The 5,274-nt window shown below is 28.5% G+C and overlaps 1 protein-coding gene across 1 annotated transcript in view; it reads right to left on the bottom strand.

The window, feature by feature from the left end:
- LOC115877781 (diuretic hormone receptor-like) overlaps window positions 1-5,274 on the bottom strand; it is a 367,521-nt gene that overhangs the window by 234,762 nt on the left and 127,485 nt on the right. The window contains exon 3 of the mRNA XM_030894096.1: window positions 1,036-1,092. The gene's annotated coding sequence lies outside the window, so the exon portion shown is untranslated. The remainder of the gene's footprint in view (window positions 1-1,035; window positions 1,093-5,274) is intronic.

Genomic DNA, 5,274 nt, shown 5'->3' with positions numbered 1-5,274 from the left:
TTATGGCCTCCCTATTACTTAAAAGGAGACACTACTTTATCCCACGCCGACATTCTTTATCCCGCCTAAGCATAGAGCAATTTTAATTAAAGTTAACCGTTTTTCCCCGTCACTTTACAGTAACCGAGCCAAAGAGACAATCTCAAAGTTAGAGGATATAAGAAGAGATTTTTTATGTTTCCTGTTAAGTGGTGTTAAAAAGTTCAAAGACACAGGATGCTAAGGACATGGTAGAAAAAATATAACTTTATTGTAGCATAGTGTCTTTAAATTAAAATAATCTAGCTGTTAAAGCACAATACCGTAAAACTGCAATTTCAAAATAAACCGCGCGCCACCAGTGGTTATAATAAAAAAAAAAGTCGCCTTATTTACGTTATTGTGCGTTTAACACAAACTTGTTAAACGTCCCTTCCACTTGTATAAATCCCTCAAAACCTGTATGATTTATACTCGACATGTCCAAGCTAGGCCTGTCCATGTTCTGCTTCCGTCACAATCTAAAGCAGGCACCGGAACAAGACCCTAGGCGGCTTTCATTATGGTAATCCCCGTGCTCAGCTGTCCGGTCTGTAATCTTCGTGACAATAGCACAGTTCTGAGAGATGTGCCTCGAGAAGATAAACCTATCTTGTTCCAATCTAGATTATACATAGTTTTTATCCAATACAAGAAACTAGTAATACATTGTATTCAAGATATTCTAAATATATAAAAAAAATATCAAAATATTTTATTAAGTATTGATAGGACTCTTAGCATCTTAGCAAATTATTAAAAAAATTGTGAAGAACGGACCAGCTACGTTGAAACACCGGTTACCGATAGATCACCGAAGTTAAGCGACGTTAGGCGATGCGAGACGATCGACGGGCGAATGTCGTCTGGAAACTCTGTCGTGCTGTTGTTCCATGGCAAGTAGAAAAGTAATTTTTCGTAATTTTGTACAAGATGTTTTTTATTCTATAAAAAAGTATTGCTAGAATAAAATTCGTCTAAAAAGTTGCAAACTAACCCTAACAAAATATTCTTTACCTGATTTTTCCCAAATTTCTTGGTCTCCTTTAATTGATTTTTTTCAACTTCAGGAATCTGAAACAGAAAAAATATGTCCTTTATTATAATTTACTATTTTTATAATAGAATTCTTAAAATAGTATAATAGCCTAATAAAAATATTTGCGATTGGATTTTTTACTTTACAATAAAATATTCAAATATAAATACATCTTTATTTTTATTAGTAGTGGGAACTATCGAAACATTCGATAGTTGCAATTCATTCGAATAATTCGATAGCTAGTAAAAAAAACATTCGTTCAAAACTATTCGAAAAATTATAGAATAGATGCGTCGTCTGCCTTGAAATATTGTATTCTAGAAGGATTCTAGTAATTCGGAGGCAAAAACCATTCATTTATAAAATTCATTCATTTATGAAATTCATTTATTCGTCAGGATCGATTATAGTGAAATATTAACTGGATTTTAGTTGTCGCCCGGCGACGTAGGTTTCTTTCCGAGAAACCCGACAGCGGTCGGTGGTATTGCTATGAAAGAAGCCGGCATCTTTGATTTTTTGCGGAGTCATATAAAGATAAGGACACATTATTTTTTTATTGAGGTGCTAGTATTTACACAGAAAATATATTATGAAGGGCGCTGTTGCCATATATTGGTATTAGTTGATATTAGCAAAGAATATTGTTGTTTGGCTTTAGTTAGTTAGGGATAGTATGTCTATATATATTTTGCATTTTTTTTATTAATATTCTGTTGTTACACTGCAATAATACTTGTTATTTTGGATGTAAGAAAATGATTTTTAATGTTTTTAAGCAAAGACTGGTTTAATAAAAATAATAATAACAGTAATAATTTGTTATTCCTATTAACAACAAAATTTAAAATAATTTAATATAAACATTATTTTACGAAGTAGCAAAAATTTAATTTTCTCACCCCATAGTTCGAGTTCGATAACCATTTACTTAACCACATTACTTAAATATGATTATTAGGTTCAACTAATTCATATTATTAAAACATCTAAAATACAAATATGTATTTTAAAAATTAATTCAGTATTCAATTAGTCAATATTAAAAGTTCATCTCATCTCTTTTAAAAATTGCTACTTCTCAAAATTTCCCATTAAAAAAAACTCACAAAAGAAAGAAAATCACACAAATTTTCGGAAAAATGTTGACACCTGCACTGACACACGCACACAATCGTCAATTAAAAAAAACTACTATTTTAGTATTTTAAATATTTTAATATACCCAAAATTGGCACAGTATTTATAAGGTGAAGTTATAAAAATTTGGAAGAACTAATAATGCACTGACGCACACAAAAATCAAACGAATACTAAATTTCATTTATCAAAAGCATTCGATAGTCGTGGCTCAACGATAACCATTTAGTTTCACGGCGAGGTTGTCACATATGCTTTAGTATACAAATGAATGAATGATTTTATTCGAATAAAACCATTCGATAGTTGAAATCATTCATTCAGTAACCATTCGATAGTCTAATTCATCGATAGTTCCCATCGCTAATTTTTTATTACGGGTACTGCAGTATTATACACTTTATTAACACGAAATCTAATTTAATTTGCAAGTTGACGTCAAACTCAAAAATGTTTTTGCTAGTTAGAATTACACCAAATCGCAATAAAGTAAAATTAAATTAAAAAAATACGGTAATATGTTACATAAAACCAGTAAAAATTAGACTAAACCTTAAATATAACGAGAATCATATACAATCAAGTTGTGTGAAAATATTAAAATAATATTTAATTATAGTCTGTCAACGAATCAGGAAGCATTTTGACAGACAACATGCAAATGACAGAAACTGACACTGTGATGTATCTGCTTCCAGGCAGATTTTAATATAAAAAAGATGATCTTTCGTTATAATAATTTAAAACCGTAAAGGACAGCGTATTGTGAAAAAATTAATCAAATAAAATACTTAGTAAATAAAATCTTAGTTGTTCCCAATATAGGTTTATACAGTTCGTTTCATGTAACTTCTCCCGTCATGGTATAACACAATTTGTCAAAGGAATCAAAATTATTAATAATTTTTTTTATTGTACCATCATCATCGTTTCAGCTTATTCAACCATTTCCAATTATGTTGTAGCCTCCCTCACATATAGAATTTATATTTTAAAATGTCATTTTACTACTAAAATGTATTTACTAAAGTAGTGGTAAAAAGAAAAAAAAATATTTTTTTAAAATAATAAATATTGAATAGATATAAAAATAAAAATATGTCAATTATCAAAACCAACCAATTTCTATCGTGATTTCTACTATATCAATTTTTTAATATTCTAATTAAATAATAAATTGTCAATAACTTGACTATGCAACTCTTCATTTAGAATACATAAATATTTAAACAAAATACCGTTTTATTTTGTATTATTAAGCAATTGTACAATAGATGTACAATAGATACAATGAAAACATTCATTTGAATGATTTATTAAATAACTTTTATTCTAAATGAGGGCGATTGGAGAGCATTTAAATTGCACATCGACAAATATGTAAAACAGAACTTCCATAAATAAAACAGGAATATATCTCTCTTTATATGTTTAATACAACGAAATAATAAATTTATATTGGTTTTAAAATATATGAATCGTATATATAAACGTTTAAATGCAAATTATGCTTTTAGTTTTGAATCTTTTAAAAAGTTACATAAATATTTTATATTATGTTTTGTTTTAAAGCTCTACAAAAACAAACAATAATTGATTGTAATAAAATTAAATTAAAATATTCGATTATAGTCTGACATTTTAATTTCAAAGTAGTTTATTTTTTTATAAAGAAATAAGTTGGTACAATTGGAATGCATAGCAGAAAATTAATATACTTAAAATTTGAGTGACAAGTGAAAAAAAAATTGTATAACACTGAAAAAATGGAGCTATTTTATTAAAATAATTCGGTATGTGTTAATACAAATCAAACAAGGTGTATTTTAAACAAAACACCAGATATCAAAAATATATAAAAAAGAACTATTTCTTACTTTCATGCTCAAAAAACTTCCTGCATTTATTATTACATTTATCAATGTAACTTACGTACAAATAAAAATAAATTAATATTGCAAAGGAATAAATAAAACAAACTATTGTATTAATAATAACACTTACTGAATTGTATACCTTAAAAGTTTAATTAACTTTAATCTTAATTTATTTATACCAGTATGTATTATTCACATATTGTGTGATGTTATTTTACGGATACTCCATTTTTAGTACCATATACCAGATGGTATAGAAACTTTGTTTGTGGCTAATACAACTCTCTGGACTGGTGTGGGTGAACGCTTAATTTACCCTCAAGTTTTCCTCCACTTAATTTTAAAAAACACGAAACACGTAATAACACAGTTCAAAATGCAAAATGTTTATCATTTCTATTTGACATAATTTGACACAAAATTATAACCCATAATTTGGTAAAGGTTTGACAACTCTCAAAAATCTTGAGTCGGGTTTATACGCATCGGCGCGGCGTCGGTTTGTCTTTCATCGTTCCGTCAAACCAATAATATGATCTGTCATTTTTGAAGTAAACTAATAAAACTGGTTAAAAACAACAAGAGACGACGCCATGACGGATCTGTAATATAAACCCGTCCATAGTTAACTTAAAAAATATTAGAAACATTTTTTAGTGAAATAAATGGATTGGTATGGACGTCATCTACTTTTTTTCTGTCATAGTCTGTCAAAATCTTACCAGAGAAAAATAAACAGAGTATATAGTATATTTTTGCTTCAATAAAGACCAAAAAAAAGGCATAACTCACAATCATTATAATTTCCAGTCCAGCCATAATAAAATGGACTATATCAGTTAACTAATACCGGGAAAAAAGGAAATCCCATTTTAGTTTATGACTTTCCTGCTAAATTAAATGGAAAAAATGGAAAAATTCTCCTCTATTTGTGTTTGGCATTGTGCCAACTACGCCTTTTTTCTATGGCCAGCTTGATTTATTGCAAGATCTAACTAACATTGATAAACTAGTTCTGGATTAACAGATTAATACATCACAAGCTAACTGGCTAAAACTTTGTGTGTTCTGAGATTTATTAGTCCGATCGAGATATGAAATCCCGTGAGTTTTTGGAGGCCTTTCTATGATTGTAAATAAAAAAATTATTGGCGTTTAATCGCTACATTTTATTATACCAGCAGAAAAAAAAATAAA

This window comes from Sitophilus oryzae, unplaced genomic scaffold, assembly GCF_002938485.1.
Source record: "Sitophilus oryzae breed Bouriz unplaced genomic scaffold, Soryzae_2.0 scaffold_1498_pilon_pilon, whole genome shotgun sequence".
NCBI lineage: Eukaryota > Metazoa > Arthropoda > Insecta > Coleoptera > Curculionidae > Sitophilus > Sitophilus oryzae.
The sequence above is the reverse complement of the archived record's forward strand: the minus strand, read 5'-3'. Positions and strand labels throughout refer to the sequence as shown.